Source organism: Mus caroli, unplaced genomic scaffold, assembly GCF_978045245.1.
Source record: "Mus caroli unplaced genomic scaffold, Mus_caroli_1 scaffold_14, whole genome shotgun sequence".
Taxonomy (NCBI): domain Eukaryota; kingdom Metazoa; phylum Chordata; class Mammalia; order Rodentia; family Muridae; genus Mus; species Mus caroli.
In genome coordinates this window covers 23,456,627-23,479,138 of record NW_028227269.1, presented here as the reverse complement: position 1 = coordinate 23,479,138, position 22,512 = coordinate 23,456,627, and positions in this window count along the sequence as shown.

Here is a 22,512-nt window from a genome sequence, read left to right as displayed (position 1 = left end):
GATGTAAGATGGAAGGTCAAAAGTTGCCTCCCTCCTTCCTGTAAGCAAACCTGTCTGGTAGAGTCCAAGTACAGCTACACAAATGATTAGACTGTCTCAGAACCTAAGATTATAGCAAGAAAGCAGATTCATATACACCTACTTCAGAGATGCCCACGCTACATGTGAGAGAAGAGAGAGAGTGAACCCCCACCAACCACTGCTTCCTACATGGCTGAAACGATCAGAGGCAAGAAGACTGCAATGCATGGGCAGACTTGGAAGGAAGTAATTGTTCCCTAGAACTTGTTTGGCAATGGAACCTGCTTTTGCATTCTTCTCCTTGGTGAGTTTTCCGCATCTGCTATTTAAATAGAACAGTGCATATGGTGCCATCATTTTTGAGAACATAAATGAAGATGGAGAAATTGTTGTTTTCCTGGTCTCATTGCTTGGGTGGGGATCTGGATCCCATGTTGAAAAATCAGGAGACATGCTACCCCAGCAACAACAGTTGGAACACTAACCACAGGAGCCCTGGGAACCTCAATGATATATTGTAAAATAGTAGTAGAGGACACATTTTACAGTAGGTGGAATTCTTCATAATTGTTTTACCTAGATCTGTCTATGATCTGAAAAAGGCAGAAGGACTGGAATTTCTTCTGTAGCCTTTTTTAGCCTGTGCAGGAAGAATCTGCCTCAGCAAGCATGAGAAATATGGCGGGCCATTAACAAATGGCCACCATTCCATTATGTATCTTTGTTGGGGCATGCCCTGCTGGTGAAGGGACTGTCATGTCTAGTGGGGTATAGGGTTAGCGCCATCCCACCATTACATAGGTTTGAGTCCCAGACTGAAAAGTTCAAAGAAAATCTTAACAGATCAATGGCATTTATCTCTTTTTTGGCTGCAAGTGCAGAACATCCACTCCCCTGCCCACTTCCCTTACCATAAAGAACTGGGGTCTTGAACCAGGAGACACAATAGATCCTTTCTTTCTAATGTTGCATGCTAGCTAAGTATTTGATCCAGAGACAGCATAATGATGATGATGATGATGATGATGATAATACAGGGAGCTTCCTTTACTTTATCCTCTTTCCTCTGGGTCTGGTCATCCCCTGGACCACTTTGCTCTATACAGAGAAAGTTGTACATTTTCTTGGGAAGCTTGGAAGTTACTGAGTCCCGAGGAAATCTCCAATGGTTAGAGACTAGCAGGGGACACTGAACACTATTCAGGGAATTGTGTAGAAATCTTCAGAGAATTTTTCAGATTACAGATTTTATTTTCCAGTGAGATTATCTATTTTTCAAAGAAAATAAGACATAACCTCATGCAAGTAGGAAGCAAGTGCCAAAGATCAGCTCACTGATTATTGAAAAGGCCAGTAGGCTGTTCACAGAGAATCTGAGGAACTGAGGGTTTATTGGCAACTTATCCAAGCGGTGTTAGGAATAAATTACTACATAAGATGAATAACATTAAAATTCTATAGGGACGCATAATATACTCTTTGGGTTTCATTTTCCTTGCTGGATGGAACTTATTTACATCTTTGATAGATGAAGATCTACAAGATAGCCTCTGCCAATAAAGCTGTAGAACACAATGGCCTGTCAACAGACAGTCAGTCAAGAGTGCAAGCCCAGGCTTGCCGTGAAAGCCATGTTACCTTTTCCATGTTCTGGTTTCATTAGGTTGCTGTGACAAATATATGTTACCCAAAAGTAACTTAGAGAAGGAAATGATTTATTTTATCTTATACTTCCAGGCCTTGGTCCATCATTGAGGGAAGTCAGGGCAGGAATCTGAAGGCAGTGCTGCTTGCTTTTCTGGGAAGTATTACCTCTAACAAGGTAATTCACTCACAGCCAAGGAAGTACAGCAGAAACCAGAGAGGAATCCTTCTTGCTGGCTTACTCAAAGACTCACTGTCTTAGTCAGGGTTTCTGTTGCCATGATGAAACACCATGACCAAAACCAACTTGGGGAGGGAAGGGATTATTTTGCTTATACTGTCATGTCTTACTCCATCACTAAAGGAAGCCAGGGCAGGAACCTGGAGGCATAAGCTGAGGTAGAGACCATGGAGAAGTGCTGCTTACTAACTTGCTTCCCATAGCTTTCTAAGCCCACTTTATTATAGAACCCAGGACCATCAGCTCAGGTATGGAATGCGCTAGGTCTTCCTCTATCAATCACTAAATACCCTACAGCTTGATCTTATGGAGGTATTTTCTCAACTGAGGCTCCCTCCTCTCCAGTGACTCTAGGTTGTGTCAGGTTTAACTGACCAGCACTCCCCATGCTTAGCTACCCTTCTTACATAGCAGAAGACCCCCTGCCTAGGCAACAGCACCACCCACAGCAGTCGGGGTCTTCCTACATCAGTTAGCAATCAAAACAGAGCTATAGTCATGCTCACAGGCCTATTTGGGAGGGAACAAACACTGCTTTGAGACTCTCTTCTCTGGTGACCCAAAGCTGAATCAATTAAATAGTTAAAGCTAATTAGAGCATTCAGATTCCCTATCTTTTTAATTTTTTTAATACTAAAAAGCTTTCTAAAATCTCCTTCTAGAGATTCTCAGACTGAAGTACATGAGCATAAACTACATAAGACAGATAACAGATCCTACTGATTTCAGACAGACAGACAGACAGACGGACAGACAGAGGGAAAGAGAGAGGGAAAGAGGGCAAGAGAAAGAGAACTTAAGAGAAAATGTGAACATGCATATATTATGGAATAAAGCTCCTGAGTGAGCTTAGGTCACATTTGGCCAAGTTATAAAATCTGTCAGTGGGTCCGGAGCACATGTGTAAAGGGCTATTTCTTCTGTTTCCAAAACCATTGGAAATAGATTCCCTCAGGAGGGCATCCCTTGGCAGACACCCTAGTGGATATAGTAGGTTGTGCTGCATTGACATTTCTTTAGTCTGGGATGAATACACTGGGCAACACATATGAAGGAACTCATCCATCCCACTTATATCATGTTTCATGAGCTTGCCCAAGGGGATTGGCTCTTCTTTCACTGAGGAGAAAAGAAGTTGGGTTCTGGAACTCTGGGCTGTTTCCTAAATATTCTTCACAATCTCACTCTTGAGAAGAGAAGTGTTCCCTCTGATTCAGGAACCATCAGAATACTGATTTAGGAATGGTGTTTATCCCGCTGACTCAGTGACGATACCTGTGAGCACTGATGTATGAGAGTAAACCACAAAAGGAAATCTTGTGTGTGGTAGAAGGTGGCTGAGTGCTGGACATATGTGTCAAGGACCTGGATCTGTGACCCTGCAGCATCCATGTGTGTCAAGGATATACCACCTTCCTGGCCTGAATCTCACTTCCAGGAGAACCAAAGGATGCCTCAGTGCAGTCCTCCTTCTCAGCAAATTTCCTGGATGGACACTGAACAATTGTGATTTCAGCTTTCTGCAAGGACTCAGTTCCCCCTCTGGATGTATGAATAACCCTGTGAGCAGTCAGACTACTATATAATCTGCAACCTTTGCACTCCATGTTCTGGCCTGCTCTGGAAATGGAAATAGCAAAGCTCAGGAGCCAAACATCTTTAGAGCCAGAAGGTTCATATCACAAAGAGATTTCCAAGTCCCAGTTGCATTTGGACTGAGGCAAATGAGCAAACTAGACTTCAAGGTCTAAGTCAAGAATTCTGACGATCTTCTATAGCTTGTCATAAAGAGCCTTTTAACCTTTACTGTAATTTAGGGCAAGAACCCCTGAATTGGAGCCTTAAGTCCAAAATCACTGTGCAGAGGAAATGCCCTCCAATCATTTCAGAAAATGTCTTGATTGCTGGAAATACCATCTTACTCATTCCATGTGTTTCTGCATCTCGGTTTGCTTGGCGCCATAAGCCTACCTAATTATATCACAGGGCATCTGTAGATGTATTTCTAACATGGAAACAATGTCAATAAATCTAACCAGTTGGCTGGAGATGCCATCATAGCTTCAAGAATTTTTACCCAATCTTAAAGAAAAAAAAAAACAAAACCTCAAGTTAATAATATTTAAACTGTTTAAATGAACCTCTTCCTGTTTCTGAGCAGAGATTCAGAACTTTATTTGTACATAATACTCAAGTTCTGTGGAACCATGCCTGCCCGGCCTGTCATCTTGAAGCTCTCCACTCAGATGGAAACCGATACCTTTAAGGTCATAAAAAAAAAAGTCTCTGCCAGGAGAGCAGGAGAGAATAGTACCGGCACACCCAGGATCCCTAATGACATCCTTCCAGAAGGTGAGGCACTGGTCAAATCGGGCATCAGAAATCGGGCAGCAGAAGTGTAGGGCGGGAGAGTGCCTGGGTCGGGGTTACAGAAACCTTCTGGTGACTGTTTTATACATTTCTCACATACTTTTGGCTTTGTGTTAACACACCACTTCTCTTTACATGCACATCTGTTTCCCATGTTAGAACATAAACAGATCCAAAAGCAAGCAGCACTCCATGTCTGTTATTCTATGCTGAGGACTTGACTACATTGCAGTCACAGAGACCAATGGTGCTGGAGAATATAATATTTCCTGTGGTGAAAAGTATCCATACTGGTGCTTCCTAAAAACATACAGGGAAGGATGCATAAAATGAGCCTCTTCCTTGCTGTGTGGAGCTCAGAGTCATGTTAATGTGTGACGTGTCACTTCAGACAAGACACTGATGACAGACTGAAGAAATAACTCCACCCAACTCTATCTTAGTGAAGCAGGGAGTTTATTAGGGCTACCTATAAGCATGTAGGTAAGGGGGTTCTAACAGAAACAAGGCTGACTCAGAGATGGTTACATCACCCAAAAGTCCACTCCAGCTGGGAAGGTAACTATGAAAGCTCTGTCACTGAAGATCCTTGCACAATTTGCCTATAGCTTGCTTGATCTGGCTCAGAGGCAGGAGGTGGGGGGGGCGGGTGGAATATACACTCCCAAGAAATTGTTATTGCGTACATAATATTAAGGAGGGCCTTGTGAATCTTATAATTTTCAGGAGTCTTCTGAGCCTTGCATGTTGTGTTAACTTTTTGACTCTTATGACTTTCCCTCTTCCCTTCAGCAGAGAAGCTTTTCACTGGGAAGAAATAGCTTCAAAGCAGTGAGAAGTATGATCTGGATGGCTGGGGATAACTCTTAGTCTACAGGCCTTCTAAAAGGGAGGATAAATAGAGATATCTGAGTGATGCTCTTCAATTAACAGATTGGATTGAGCTTGACCTGGATCTGAAAATGGCTGTCGCACAAAACCACATGTTTCTATGTGGTGATAAAAGGGATGGAGATAGAAGGATGGAAGGGTTGGCGGAATGCTGGTGGGAGGATAGGGAGGATACCCATACAGGACTATGAAAGAACTCTAGGTAGAGATTCATTAATTCAGGGAAAACCCTGCAATTAATCCAGACATTCATTACCAAGATTTCATACTGCTGTAGGCTGTGTCCTGTTCTTTCTTGGTCACACACCTCCTTTGAATAGAAGGTGATTAACGGTTGAGAAAACCATGAGTACACAGCTGTGCTACCTCTGAGAGCACAAGGGAAGTTCTCTTTTGAGTGTGTGTGTTTGCCCATGTGTGCATGTAATGTGCATTTATGTTGTGTATATTCATGTGGTATGTGTATGTGTGTATAGTGCTTGTGTCTAGACTGCATGTATGGTATGCATATAAGTTTGTGCTTAAGTGGAATTTATATGGTATATGCCTATACATCTGTACATAAATACAGAGACCACAGGAAGATCTGGGGTATCCTTCTCTATCTCTCTTCTCACCATTCCTTTGAACAGGGTTTCTCATTAAACTAGAGCTAGGCTGGTAGCCAGCATTCCTCCTGTCTCCACTCCCCACAGTACTAGGAATACAGGTGTATGTGGCTATACTCAGCGTTTACATTGGTGCTGGAGATTTAGACTCGGGTCCTTATGTTTGTGCAGCAAACATTCTTACCTAGTCAGCTATCTCTCCAGCCCAAAGAGAGGAACTCTTTATGATGTTGGAACTCTGGCAGTAAAGAGATTGTCACTTCCTGTTCCTAGTATGTGAGTTTCACTCGGTCTGTAGTCTCTCACTGGGGTATTTCTTTGTAAGATTTTTCCTCGCAGTGCTGTGATTTTTGGAATTGAAGAGGGTTGTAGAGTGGCGGTCTTTCCACCTCTGTCTGATTACTGTATGGCTTAGGGGAAATGTTCATAAAATCTTTGTGTACCTAAGCCAGCTCAAGGCACTGGAGACTGGGTGTCATTTGATGTGACAGTTTGCAGAGTTAGAGTCTCTGTAATAGTCTCTCCAACTCTCCAGAATCCTGTGATTATTCCAGAAAGGAAACATGATTAACGGCAGAGCAAACACAGCTCAGAATCCTACTTACTGTCTACTTCTCAAATGACTGAGGAGGGAGGAGAGGCCCTTGATGACACGTGCCTCTTTCATGCCTTACTGTTGACAATGTGACCATGATTATGTTGATAAAACACATCAGGGAATCCATTTTGTGTATAGAATAAAATATTCTCCATGTCAATTCTCTCTCCCATCGAGGATCAATTTTCACTGTGATACATTACACAGATTCCTTATCTGGAACAGGCCCATGCCCGAGAGCCCAGGAGCTAGGCTGAACTAGTTTCTAGCTGTATGCCAGTCTCTGCCAAACTCAGGGACCCATCCTCAATGTCTCTACCAGTAAACTGTGCCATTCCCTGTGACCTTGTGATTTCAATTACCCATGCTTGGCTATATCTTAAAATACAAGGCGATGAGGCTGAAGAGATGCTCTTGCCAGAAAATCCATGTTTGATTTCCATCACCCACAGCATGTGCCTTACAACCTCCTGTAATTCCAACTCTAGGGGCATTATTCCTGACTTTTGTAGGTACCTGAATTCATGGGCATATATCCCCCACTACCACACACACACACACACACACACGCACACACACACGCACACACACAAATAATAAAAAACAATAAAGATAAATATTAAACCAATACAGGGAACTAAGGAATTAAGATAATTGAGAAAATAGATAGATACTATATTTATACAACCTACTTTATATTATACAGTAATAACTGCTCTATTTTATTAGTTTATTAGTTGTTGGTCTTATACTATGCTCCTTCATTAACTAAACTGTATCATAGGTATACAGGAATGGCATAAACAAGACACAGAAGGTTCAGACTTCTAATGTGTGTTGATGTGTCTCTCAAGTGAAGGGACAGCTATAACACTTCGCCATGTGGAGTCATATAATATTCTGTGTAGCCCATTCAGTGCTGGGACTCAGGAAAGTTCAAGGACATTTTGGGGCTTATTCTTCAATAGAGTCATCCTGGCCTCTGTAAGCTGCCCATGTCTGAGGTACAAGGGCAAGAGCAAGATGAACAGCCATTACTTTTGCCTTTAAGGACTCCAGTGACTACTGAGGGCACAAAATTAATAGCACAAAAAGACATAATTAAGAACTTACATATATGCTCTTTTCAAATTTTTCAAAAAAGAAATTCAACTTAAAAAAAAAACATTGTCTTTGTATAAGGAGTTGTAAAGTCTCTTCTGAAGAGTTCTGGTTGTTATAGCAACCAATGTAAAGGGATAAAATTGATATGCATCATTAGAATAGGATGTATATAGGTCCTGGGGCAGGGGCTGCATAGGCAGGACAACTGATGTTCAGCGAATAAGTGATTGTGTGTGTGTGTGTGTGTGTGTGTGTGTGTGTGTGTGTGTGTGTGTAGTGACTGAGATAAGACTGAAACTACTTGAATCATAGTTGTGAAAGTGACTCAGGTTATTTCTGCTGTGTCAAAGATGTCAGAGAACAGGCTAAGTCTCCGCTAATGGCTCTGCAGACCATAGCACCTGCAGAAACCACTCATCTGAGCCATCATGGCACACAGGACATGCCAATCCATGGATGTCATAGTGCCAGGAATCGTGCTTATCTCAGAGTCTGTCTTTGCCAATTAGTCCAATGGGCTAAAGTCATAGCTAGGGGAGATTGTGGTAGAGGAATCTCGATACTATCCTCTAATGGACCATGATCTGAACTCTGATCTCTCCCTTTAAGGAAAGAACTAACCCTGATAATTGGCTGTAAAACAGACTGGTATGTGGGATTGTTAAGAACTTGAAGGCTCATTTTGAAAGGTGACTCCAGCCAGCCTAAGTCCAGCAATAAACAAAAAGCAAACAGTAGACCCCACTATTGCCCAGTAGTCTAATTCTCCACAGCCAAACTCTGTCAAGACACACTGCACCCAAATTAGAGTTTAGATACTCATAGCCAAACTTCCCTAAAAGTTGTGCATATGAGATACTTTAGGAAAGAATATGTAGAAGATGGAAATGAACCCACGTGCTGTTTTTGTTAAGGAAAAGCTAACTTCACGCAAGAATAGTAAAGGTATATTCTGGATGACATGGAAAATTGAAGCCTCCTTACTGCAAAGATAAAGGGAAGTAGATATCTTGTGTTGGGGTTTCTGCAGCTTGTTCTCTCACTTAGTTGCGTGCCTGTTGTTCTAGGATGATGCCTGGTCTTTCAAAGTCATAAATTAAGCTGCTTCACTTTCATTTCTTAGAGTTTCCAGTGCTCTTATTATGAAGTGAGGATTATTGTTTCACAATGGATGGATGGAAGGATGGATGGATGATGGGTATCTACATGGGTAAGTGAGTGGGTGAGTAGATGGATGGATGGGTAGATGGACGGTGGAAGGATAGGTAGATGGATGGATATATGTATAGATGGATGTAAGGGCAGAGTAGATGGATATGCAGATAGATGGATAGATAGATGAATGGATTTACAGATAAATGAGTGAATGGGCAGTTTCAGACCAGGGGCTTCCTCTGACTACTGGGATTTTATTATATGTGTTGACCTAGGAGTGAATGTTTTTGTGCTTGCTTGTGAGTAGTTCTTCCAGATGTTCAAGTGCAAAGTTGCAAATTGCATAGCTAATTAGAGACATTTGGGGACTTAAGAAAGCAGAGACTAGTCTGGGTGTCATTAAGTAGCTTGGTAATACTGAAGAGGATCCAAAAGCAAAATTATCTTTGAATATGAGCTGGAAGACATGCCCTTAGACTCTACCCACACCCCACCAAACACACACACAAACATACACACATACACTCACAATACACACACACACACACACAGAGAGAGAGAGAGAGAGAGAGAGAGAGAGAGAGAGAGAGAGAGAGAGAGAGAGAGAGAGGCAAAGCAGATCAACGAATGTAAGAGTTACAACTTCCAGTGTGACTCTTACTATGGGGTCAATAAGCCTAACAGTTCCAGCAAGAGGAATGAAAATAAACCATTGCTCTTTGCCTCTCCTTTGCCTACTAAGTTGTAAATAAGAGCCTTGATACATAAAAGCAGTTATCAAAGGGTAACATGTTACTTCTTCACCATCTGGGATCCAGGAGATGGGGTGACAGATTCCTGTGGGAGATTTAAAAATAAGAAATCCATCATTTATGAGACAGGTTCAAAGTCTCCTTGTCTTTGAAGGCAGAGCCTCAAGAAAGTGCTGAAGAAAGAGCTGAGGTTCTCCACTAACTAGAGCCACCAGTAATGCAACACTCTAAAATATGCTAATTACCAGCTAACATTTGTACACAAGAGGCTTCCTTCCATACTGCAGCTTACCAGACTTTCCTGGTTCTCATCACTTGAAAGAAACTAGCCCTCCCAGAAGGTCTGCTGGCTAAAGGAACCCCAAAGTAAAAGATAATGCTCTCCCTGAAGACCTTGCTCTAGACTCTGTTGGATAGTGAACAGTTGGGATTTTTGGTCTCCCCAAATCTCTTTGAAGAGGCAGAGACAGTCTTTTGCCCTTCAGCCCATGCAAGGGGGCACTGTTAGCTTTCCTTGGTGGCTTATTCCACTGTGGCTGACTCCAGGCTAAGGATCCCAGAATGAACTCTTTTACTGTTATTGTTATTATATATTTATTCATTATTCTATTTATTAAGTTTATTTAAAGTATAAACTCTCTCTCTCCCTCTCCCTCTCCCTCCTCCCTCCCTCTCACACACACACCATGACACATTTAGAAATCTGAGGACACCTTTTGGCAATTGCTTTTCTCCTTCCATAGGGTGGGTCCCAGTAATGCACCCAGGCTGTTCAGCTTGGCAGTAGGCACCTTTAGCCACTCTTATTGCTGCGAAATGAACTCTAGATTGAAGTAACAGACCTTAAAAAGCCACCTAGCATCATCTTTCATTACCCCCCTACCTGTGTATGGGAAAGTGAAATCAGAGATACTCTCCTAGGCTCTATCCCTACTAAGTGCTCAAAGGTTGCCAGCTGAGAGTTTGACAGTTTGGTGAGAACCTTCTTCCGATGAGAAGACCATGTGTGTGGAAGATGAACTGAGACTGTGGAGGGGGTCTCTCTTTGAGTGGGGAAAATAGCAGAGCCTAGCAGATATGGCACCTTCTGGTACCCTGAGCAATTTCTTCTTCAAACTCTGCCAACTAAAAAATGGAATTTTGCATTGCTATGGACTATGTAAATTTTTTATGTGGTCTATGTACCGTGAATCTCACATCAAGGACTCCCATTCCTTTTGCTGTGATCACTGCTGACCCACAGTTTGCCTAGGGGAACCTGTGCACTGCTGGGCTTTCACACTGGCACAGTTAGGGCAACCTGGTCTTCAGGGAATCTTCCTGGAAAACAGCCTGTGACTATCAACCTATCTCAGAGAGCTCCCCCTGCCCCTGCTTCCAAACAATAGGATAGCTCTGTTATTTATTTACCATCTTTATTCTGTACTGACACAATTCAAATCAAATCATATACTCCATCCACTGAAGAATGGCCTAATAATTTTTTAAAAGAAATTTTCCAAAATAAGTCAATGACTTATTTTTCCAAAATAAGTCAATGTTTTAGACTTGGAGTGGGTTCTGTTCAAGAAGTTTCTAACCCTAAGGAAGTGTTTTGTTTTGTCTTGTTTTCTGTGTTTATTTTTGTGTAAATGCTGGAAACCATCCAGGAGGAGCCAATATGTAAGATCTATTGTCTTTCATAAAAGATGTTGCGGACAACCCAAAAAATTAAGAAGTAATCATATTAAAAGGTTTTATCTATGGGACCCAGAATGCCAGGTACCAGGTTATATATAAAGTTAAAATTTTAATCCTAATGTTTACAGTTGTAGAAGCTGAGACTCCAAGAAATACTGTGACTTCTAAAAGATCATTTCAAAGAACCAAAAGTCAGTTAAAAAAAAAAATCCCTACCTCAAAACCCGAAGCCTTTCAAGACTCTCTTAACAGTTCTTACAACTCTTAACAAATCAATGCAGTTGCAGGACCAAAAATCAAAACTCAAAAGTCAAATGTGCTTCTCTACATAATGACATAAAATGGTCAGGCAAGAAATTAAAAAAGCAATCTACCTATTAATTATGTAAAATTATGTAAAAAAATAATAATCTACTGATTATTCATGTAAAAGAAACAAAATATGTAGGAATAAATGTAGCCAGAAAGTTTGTGTGTGTGTGTTGGAAACTTTGACATTGGGCAAAGAACCCAAAGAAAACAAAGTGGAAAGGTGGCCTGTGTTCACAGATCTGACAGCATGCACATTATCTATAGTGATCTACAGACTCAACACTTATCAAAATTCCAACGACAGTGACCCATTTCCATATGTCTTAACACATGAAAAGCCCCAGATGAGGAAAGCAAGTTTGAAAGCCCAGCCTAGGCTATCCAGCAAGTTCAAATCCAGCCTAACAAAACATAAAACTAAAAATACTGTTTTTTAAAATAAAGGGCTAATGAGATGACTCAGTCAGGAAAGTGCATGCTATGCAAGCATAAAGACCTGATGTAGAGATGCAGAACACACTGAAAATTCTGGGCACAGCAGCGTATGCCTATGACCACACCTCTTGGGAGATAAAGACAGGGAGCCTTGGGACTTGTTAGCTAGATGCTCTAGAGCCGTGGTTCTCAACCTTCCTTATGCTGTGACCCTTTAATACAGTTCCTTGGGTGGTGGTGACCCCCAACTGTTGTGTTTTATAAAAAGAAAAGAGGAAGGGCTATGTTTGGTGAAGGTGCAGGATGGTGTAGGGGAAGGGGATGCCTCTGCAGGCCCATGCTGAAGTATCCCTTCTCCCTGAGGTACCAGCCACATGACAGTTATGAAGGAGCCAGAGAAATACCCAGGGAACTGAAGGGGTCTGAAGCCCCATAGGAGGAACATCAATATGAACTAACCAGTACCCCAAGAGCTCCTTGGAACTATACCACCAATCAAAAAAAACACATTGAAGGAACTTGTGGCTCTAGCTGTATATATAGCAGAGGATGGCTTAGTCGGTCATCAATGGGAGGAGAGGCCATTGGTCCTGTGAACACTCTATACCCCAGTATAGGGGAATGCCAGGGCCAGGAATGGGAGTGGGTAGGTTGGGAACAGGGGGAGGGGGAGGGGATAGGGGATTTTTGGAGGGGAAACTAGGAAAGGGGATAACATTTGAAATGTAAATAAAGAAAATATCTAAAAAAATAGAATAAAGTTTACTTAGGGCATGGGGAAGGGAGTTGAGGAGGTATTAGAAACCAAGAAAAATGTGGGGGAAGAAACAGAGACAGAGAGACAGAGACAGAGAGTAGAGGAGTTGAGTCTGGCCATGAGTGTGTTGGGGGGTGGGGGGAAGAGAGGGAAGAGGGTAAGGGAGCAGGATCAAGAGGAGAATAGAGAGCATGGGAGCAAGGAAGGGGCAAGGATCCCCTTTTATAGTGACTCAGGCACACCTGGCTATTGCCAGGTAACTGTGGGGTGGAGCCTAGATGAAATGCCAACACCAACTTTAAAGTTATTTTCTTTGCTATTTCATAATTGTTATTTGGCTAGTGTTGTGAATCATAATATAAATATGTGTGTTTTCTAATAATCATAGATGACCCCTGTGAAAGGGTAGCTTGACCCCAAAGGGGTTGTGACACACAGGTTGAGAAGCACTACTACCCTAGATAGTTTCTAGGTTTAGTGAGAGACCCTGACTCAAAAGATAAGGTAGGAAGTGAGTGAGAAAGAAAATGACCTTGACCTCTGGCATCCATATGAACATGCACACAGATGTATTTGGACCTAGACACGTATATTCTCAAACATGTATACACTCACACACACACACACGAATATATACAAAATAAATGAATAAATATATTTCAGTGACAGTTTTCACAGAAATGGGAAAGTGTTCTGAAATTCACACAAACTGATAGAAGACCTCAAATAGCTGAAGCATCCTTGAGAAAAAGGAAAAATACAAAAACAAAAACAAAACAAAAAACAAGGTAAGAGTTACATTCCTGATTTCAGATCATGTTGCACATCTATAACAATCAAACAGTGTGGTGCTGCTATAAACACAAACACATAGAACAGACTAGAAAGTCCAGAAAGAAACTCATATGTAAAAGGCTAACTAATTAAAACAAGGATGCCAATGGGTAGAAAGTGCAATGTTTATCTTTCCTAAACAAGGCTGGGGAATGTGGGTAACTTCACTTACTCATCTTACAGCTTGTAGTTCATCGTCTGGAGATGTCAGGGAAGGAATTGAAACAGGCAGGAACCCGGAGGCAGGAAGTGATGCAGAGTCCATAGAGGAGGACTATTTACTAGCTTGTTCCTCATGGCTTGCATAGCCTGCTTTCTTATAGAACCCAGGACCACCATCTCAGGGGTGGCATTGCCCACAGTGAGCTGGGCCCTCCCACATCGAAAATTAATCAAGAAAATGGGACCCTGAGATCCTGGTGTGACCAGGCTCCTGGGATCCTGGGAACATGTGATCCTATGATCCTGGGCATGTTAGAGGGCCTGGGAGGGAATCTTCCTCTGGAGGTTGTGGGACTGGCTGTGGAGTTTGCTCCTGAAAGAAAGATGAAATTTCAAGACCTGTAAGTCATATAAAGTACTCAGAAATTGCTGGTTGTTTGTGAGCCTAGAGGCTGCCTGGGGCTGAGAAAAAAGAAAAACAAACCTGGGTATGCCCCGTAGTTAAAACATTCCTGGGAACATCTTGACCATAAGATAAAGGGGAATGTGAAGACATAACAGGGCTAACTAAACTGAGTCAAAAACTCACAGAATTCTGACACCCTGCACGTACATGTAATTTTTCTGCTGATGTTTGAATAAGCCAATAGTGTGTTGCTATGCTGAATTCCACACCCCTAAGCCCCTTACCCCATAAAAACTCCTAGCTTTCGAGCCTCGTGGCCGACATCCGTTATCTCCTGTGTGGGATGCATGTCAGTCTGGAGCTCCGTCATTAAACGTCCTCATGTATTTACATCAAGACGTGTATTTACGTGCAGGGTGTCAGAATTCTGTGAGTTTTTGACTCAGTTTAGTTAGCCCTGTTATGTCTTCACATTCCCCTTTATCTTATGGTCAAGATGTTCCCAGGAATGTTTTAACTACGGGGCATACCCAGGTCCTTCGTGATTTTTTGGGTGCACGCCGAATCGGGAATTGAGTGGGGGTTAGACCACTAGGTCTAACACTCCCAAGGTCTCTAATCCTTGATCCTGGGAGTGTTAGAGCCCTGTATTAAATATTTTATCAGAGTGGGAAAAATCATTTTATATCTCCTCTGGAATTAACCTGGAATTAAAGGACACATGAGACTGACTACACCAAGTTTCAAGAGGTGAAGGGAGTGGATATGCTTGAGTTTAGCTCCACAGTCCTTTATCCCCTTGTCTTATTCACACAGTGCCTTTCTTTCTGTTTTTGTTGCTCAGTTTCCAGTGTCAGCCTGACAACCTAGACATATTTGTTAGAAGGGAATATTATATTCCTAATAATTATTTAGATAATGTTAGCCTGTGGACATATCTGGGAGTGGGGTTGTCTTGATTGTTAACTGATGTCTAAAGACATAGCCTATTGTGGGTGATGACATTCGTTAGACTAGAACCTAAGGAATGTTATAGAGGAGCAAGCTGACAGCAAGTGAGTAACCACAGGTCTCTGCTTTTACTCTTTCTCTGCTCTTGACTGTGAGAATGATGCTCTAAGTTCCGAGTTTTTGCAACAATGTACTATGACCTAGGACAGTAAGCCAATAACTATTTCCCTAGTTTTCTTTCTGTCAGGATATTTTATCATAGCATCAGAAATAAAGCTTGTACACACCTCTATACAGACTTTGCAGTGGTAAAGTTATTTGAAATTAAAGTTGTTCACTTAAGGTAATCATTGTACAGCTGATTATGAAATGAATTTTCTGATATAGAAGGATGAAGGTGCATTAAAAAGCTATTCAAACTGACAAGCATTGAAGAAGGTAGGCAATGGTGTCCTTAAGACTTTAGATAGAAAAGCTGAGTCTTCCTGAGAATGAATTCGATGACTCACATGACTCTGGGACTACCTTAGAGGTACTTATTGGGTAGGATACAGATCTTCTTTAACATATGTGCTAACACCTGTGTGCAAGAGAGTGCATGTTGATCATCTCTTCTTTGCTACCATAAATACCTGAGATTGTCAACTTATATAACCAATGAGTCTACAACTCCAGGCTTATGCTGAGGCAGTGCATCACAGCAGAATGGTGTTATGGATCCAATTGTGATCATCTGACCAAAGGAGTAAGAAGGCAGAAACTGAGTTTCACATGCCCCTTTTAGAACACAGCCCTGTATTGGTTAATTTTTATATCAATGTGGCACAAGTCAGAGTTGCTTTGGAAGAAGGAACCTCAATTGAGGAAATGTTCCCACCAGATCATCTCCCAGGAGCTCTGGCACACCCAGGATCTCCAGATCCCAGGATCCCAGAATCCCAGAATCACAGAGAAAGCTGAACTCTGATGAGTTATGACATAACCAGGATCACAGGAAGGACAGGCTCCAGTCAGTTATAGTGAAGGCAGATAGCACTAGAGATAATCATATGGCTGGAGGGAAATTTAAGAACATAAGCAACTGAAACCAAGGTTACTTGCATCATCAGAATCCAATTCTCCCAACATAGCAAGTCCTAGATACACCATCACACCAGAAAAGCAAGATTTGGATCCAAAATCACTTCTCCTGATGCTGATAAAGGACTTTAAGAAGGACATAAAAAAAAACTCCCTTAAAGAAATACAGGAGAACACAGGTAAACAGCTAGAATCCCTTAAAGAGGAAACACAAAATCCCTTAAAGAAGTACAGGAAAACACAATCAAACAGGTAAGGGAAATGAACAAAACCAGACAAGACCTAAAAATGGAACTAGAAACAATAAAGAAATCACAAAGAGAGACAACCCTGGAGTTAGAAAACCTAGGAAAGAGATCAGGAATCATAGAGGCAAGCATCATCAACAGAATACAAGAGATAGAAGAGAGAATCTCAGATGCAGAAGATACCATAAAAAACATTGACACAACATTGATTCAAAAAGCAAAAAGCTCCTAACACAAAACATCCAGGAAATCCAGGACATAATGAGAAGACAAAACCTAAGGATAATAGGTATAGAAGAGAGTGAAAGAATCCCAACATAAAGGGCCAGTACATAGCTTCAACAGAAGTATAGAAGAAAACTTCCCTAACCTAAAGAAAGAGATGCCCATGAACATACAAAAAGCCTACAGAACTTAGGCCAAATAGACTGAACCAGAAAAGAAATTCCTCCTGACACATAATAATCACAACACCAAATACATCAAAGAAAGAAAGAATATTAAAAGTAGTAAGGGAAAAAGGTCAAGTAACATATAAATGCAGACCTATCAGAATTACACCAGACTTCTCTCCACAGACTATGAAAGCTAGAAGATCCTGAGTAGCTGTCATAAAGACTCTATGAGAACACAAATGCCAGCCCAGGCTACTAGATGAAGCAAAACTCTCAATTACCATAGAAAGAGAAACCAAGATATTCCATGTCAAAACTAAATTTACACAATATATTTCCATAAATCCAGCCCTACAAAGGATAATAGATGGAAAACAGCAACACAAGGAGGGAAACTACACCCTAGAAGAAATAAGAAAGCAATCTTCTTCCAACAAACCCAAAGGCAGATGGCCGCACAAGCATAATTCCACCTCTAACAACAAAAATAACAGGAACTAACAATCACTTTTCATAATATCTCTTAACATCAATTTACTGGGGACTCAATTCCCCAATACAAAGACATAGAACAACAGACTGGATACATAAACAGGGCCCAGCATTTTGCTGCATACAGGAAACACAGTCAGTGTCAAAGACAGACACTACCTCAGAGTCAAGGGCTAGAAAACATTTTTTCCAAGCAAATGGTCCCATGAAACAAGCTGGAGTAGCCATTCTAATATTGGATAAAATTGACTTTCAACCAAAAGTTATCAAAAAGGATAAGAAAAAACACTTCGTATTCATCAAAGGAAAATCTACCAAGAACTCTCAATTCTGAACATGTATGTTCCCAATGCAAGGGCACCCACATTCATGAAAGTAACTCTACTAAAGCTCAAAGCACACATTGTACCTCATACAATATAGTGGGAGACTTCAACACTCCACTCTCATCAATTGACAGATCATGGAAACACAAACTATGAAATAGACACATTGAAACTAATAGAAGTTATGGACCACATGGATTTAACAGATATCTATAGAACATTTCATCCTAAAACAAGACTATACCTTCTTCTTTCTCAGCACCCCATGGTACCTTCTCCAAAATTGACCATATAATTGGTCACAAAACAGGCCTCAACAGATACAAGAAGATTGAAATCATCCCATGCACCCTATCAGATCACCACAGACTAAGGCTGGTGTTAAATACCAACAAAAACAACGGACAGCACACATACACATGGAAGTTGAACAACACTCTACACAGTGATAACTTGGTCAAGGAAGAAATAAAGAAAGAAATTAAAGGCTTTTTAGAATTCAATGAAAATAATGACACATCATACCAAAGCACAAACACAACGAAAGCAGTGGTAAGAGAAAAACTGATAGCTCTAAGTGCTTCCAAGAAGAAACTCAATAAAGCTTATACTAGCAACTTGGCAGCACACCTCAAAGCTCTAGATCAAAAAGAAGCAAATACACCCTAGAGGAGTAGACCTCAGGAAATAATCAAACTCAGGGCTGAAATCAACCAAGTAGGAACTATACAAAGAATCAACCAAACCAGGAGCCTGTTCTTTGAGAAAATCAACAAAATAGATAAACCCTTAGCCAGACTAACCATTAGATACAGAGACAGTATCCAAATTAATAAAATCAGAAATGAAAAGGGAGACATAACAATGAAATATAACTTAAAATAATTATTCTGTTTGATGAATGCCAACAGTTGAAAATATTAAAATCATGTTCCTCAAACAAAAAATTAAAATAAATTGAACAAACTTTATGTACTATTTGATTCTCAAAATACTCAATATTATTAATATGTTTGATGTATAAAATGCATTTAAATAAGAAAAATATTTAAGAAAAAACTTTTAAAACTATATCGAATAGAGGCTGTTTGTGAAGAGATCCAAGACCTAAGTCTCCATTTGCTAGGCCCTAGCTCCTGAAAGGCCAAGTCTTTGCATATAAGAACTTTTAGGGACATTGCCTATGTTGAAATAACTGCAATCACTAGAACAGGATTTCCTGTAAAGTGTGTTGGTTACATTTGTCTCTTCCTTTTCCTATGTCCCACCTTTCATTAGATGCGAGCCCAGCCAATCTTCCTTCCTTTTGAGGTGTCCACTTTCCTCCAAATACTCAAACCAGAGCTTATCGTATATCGTGATTGTCCACACTGCATGCTATCCTGGCTTTCCTGGAAGTGTGTGGGGAAACATCCAGTGACTGTTTCTTGTCCCTACCACATGCCTGGGCTCAGGAAGAGTGTTCTCTGGTTTTCTTGTCTGTCCCCTTATTCTCCTGGCAACATTATCTGTCACCAAGGCCTCAGACAAAGCTTTAGCTCTGAATTTAGCAATAAACTTGAAACTCCTGTCTCTTCTCTTTCTCACTCATGTTCCTTCTCCCTCCCTGATTTTCTTTCTCTTTCTCACTTTCCTTCCTTCCTTTTTCACTCCTGTGTCCATCTTTCCCTTACCCTTCCTTTTATCTCCTCCCCCTCTCTCTCTCTCTCTCTCTCTCTCTCTCTCTCTCTCTCTCTCCCCCTCTCTCCTGTCTTAATTCCTCCCCCCTTTCTTCCTTCCCTCCCACTCTTCTCTTTTCTCCATTTCCTTCTTTCTTCCTTTTTCTTCCTTTTCTCCCTTCCTCAATCCACCTTCCTTTTTCTTTCTTCCCATCATCTTGCCCTACCTTCCATTTTCTCCTGTCCTTCTCAATGTCCCTTCTTCCTTTATTCCCTCCATCTGTATCTTTCTTCCTCAGTTTTTTCTCTTCCCCTTTCCTTTCTTCCCCTCTCCCCTTCTTCCTTTCCATTTTTCTTCCTTCCTTTCTTCCTTTATTTCACGACTCCTGACTTCCCACCCTTTTTTCCCCTCCCTCCTTCCCTTCTTCTCTTCAACCTTCCTTCCCCCCTATGCTTCTAAGAAATATGGGTTTCATCCTAGACTACATGCTCTTTCTGTTAACCTGTGCCTTACATTCTGCAGTCTCTTCTCCACCTTCTCCAGGAAACCTTTTTTTAAAAAGCCAGAAACCTGAGCTTCTGCCATCACAGGCATCATACGGTTTGTGTCATGTCTTCCCTGATGATCCTCAAGCTCCAAAAGACAAGGCTCTGTGTCCCTCCATGTTGTGGTTCCAGGACCTAAGACAGTAGGAAGTATGTAATGTGTCAAATAAATGTCTCCTGTGGGGATGGATGCCATTGAGATATATAATATACATTATATAATATGGAATAATGCCAGCATAAAGATGATCTGTCATCTAAAATGAATGTAGGATGCTAGCAATCTTTAGCTATCTTTGCTCTAACATGAACCCAAGTATCCCTCCATAGTCTCCTCATGCAACACTCTTGTAAGTGTGGTTTAGAGACTCTAGCCTAGTATCGAGAATGAGTCTCATAGCTGAGCCATGTGACCTTGGTCAAAACAACACAAACTCCTGGAGTCTCAGTTTCTCTTATCTTTGAAATGGTAGTAATAATACACCCATCTACTGGTCATGGAACAGAGACCATCTAAAGCTTCAAATAATGAATAGTTCTCAATTAGGGAAAGAGAGGGGGATGCAGAAAGGAATGGTGTAGGGATAATCATGGACAACAGTTTCTTAGCACTTAGCACAGGCCAAGCATTGCTCCAGGTTCAACTGATTCCTATAACTATCACAAGCAAATGATTTGCCTCCCAGGATTCACCAATGCAGAGGATGGAAACTGATAAGAAGGTCTGTGTTTACATCTTACACCATTCATGAGGGCTTACCACACTACACCCAGCAAGAAGCCCACAGAGTCAAGCATCAGGCTCCCTGCTATGTCTCCAAGTTAAGCCATAGGGATGGCCACTCTATATACAAGGTACCAGAGTCTTCATGACCCTGTGTCTACCATAACGAATTACCACAGGCCAGGAGGCTCAAGACAACAGAAATTCTGTCACCATTTGGAGGTCATGAATCTGGGGCCCAATGTGTTAAGGTGAGCTTCTCCCTGGATGCTTTGAGTGGGAATCTGTTCCCTTGTAGTGGTATCAACATTTGTCTTTGCCTTCAAGTCATTCTCACTTCATATATCCTCTGTCTCTCCTTTCATGTCTTACAGGTATCAGTCATTAACTAGGATACTCCTCAATCCAGTATGACTTTCTCCTAACTAATCTCATCATTACTTGAGCTGAATTGTTAGCTCCCAAAATACATACATACATACATACATACACACATACATACACACATACATACATACATAATCACTAACCAAACTGGTACTGTATGTAGACATGGGGCCATAGAAGATACTTGAGATTAATGGGGGACATGAGAGTGGTACCCTGATTTCATAGGGCTGTTGCTATTCTGAGAAAAAGAGGCACTTGGGATCCGCCTCTTTGCCCTATAAAGATGAGTGGCCTTCTGCAGCCTGAGGAGAAAGTTTTTAGCACACTCCACAGGGGTGGCATCTGTCAATATTCTATCTCCACACATAGAAATACACTCTGAGTTCCAGAACTCTGGTCCATGCTATTTTGTTGTGGCAGCTAAAGTTGACTGATACAATCGCATTTAGAGATTCTGATGGGGACTCTTCATCTCAGTGGAAGCAGTGAACCTCATTAGCTGTTCTTTATATACTCTATTCAGGAAGCCAGAGAAGATAATTATTTACAAAGATCATCATCCATTTAGAATGGAAGTCTCATCTATCTGAAACAGGACCCCTTGTTTCTCAGTAGTTTGAAACAAATGATACATTATCCAGCAATGTGAATAATGGCTGTTCCTATTCCCATAGCTGGGCACATGGGTGGGGCAAGCCTTGCTTTAGAGGCTTCCCCCTGTGGACTTGCAGCTGTGCTGGTTGGGAAATGTTATTTTTGTTGAAGTCTGGTGCTGCTGCCTCTGCACATGTGGTTATTATCCCATTCTCTTACGGACATATGGCACAGAAAGTTTAGAAAATACTGACCAATTTGTCTAAATACCAACTCATGGCCCAGCTCACCACAGTGCCCAATGTTTGAGGAGCAAGCAGCTGTATAATCTGATCAACACTGGTCAGAGGGAGAGCTGCGAGTTCAAGTGCAAATCTCAAGCCCATATTCACCTTGGCACTTTTGTATCAAGCAGGCTAATGAGGAAATTCGAAGGGTAGAAGGATAGAATGTGGGAAGAGAGACATCCCGTAATCCTGACCTAAACATAAATTTAAAACATGTATCCCACTCGCCTATGCTGGAGAATACAAAGCGTGTATTTTTTTTCTCTGTTCCCAGCTAACTCCCACAGTGCAGATTTCCAAGGTATAGAATTCAGAAAATCATGAAATGAATACTTGCCTGCAAAAAGAAAACAATGCCTATCTCTTAAACTCTACCTCACATCTACTTGAAGGAAGCGAACCTGCACCATGCCTCTCTCCTCCCTAGAAATGTAGATCATGAACTCAGGAAACATTTGGACAGTAAATAAGGAATTTCCATTGTGCAGTTCTTAGAAAAGCAGGAGATCAGCATAGATGGATGGCTTGTGTTTAGGAACTCACTGATTCTGTCAGGGAACACGAGTACTTGCTGCATGCAAAACCATGGGCCAGCTCTTTCCAAAGATGTCTGAGTGGTTGCAGGCAATACGTTTTCCATGTGTCTGCAAGGCTGTCTTGGCCCTGGGGACTCTGATATGCAAATCTCCCTTCTTGGGCCCTCCAGAAGTCTGCTTATCAGATCTCTTTCTAATTGTAACCAAGAAGAGCCTCACCAGGCTAATTATGTTCACGTTCTGCCTCAGAAATACCTGGTATTTTTTCAAAAGCAAGACATCAAGAGTTCAGATGGTGGTGGCCAAGCCATATGG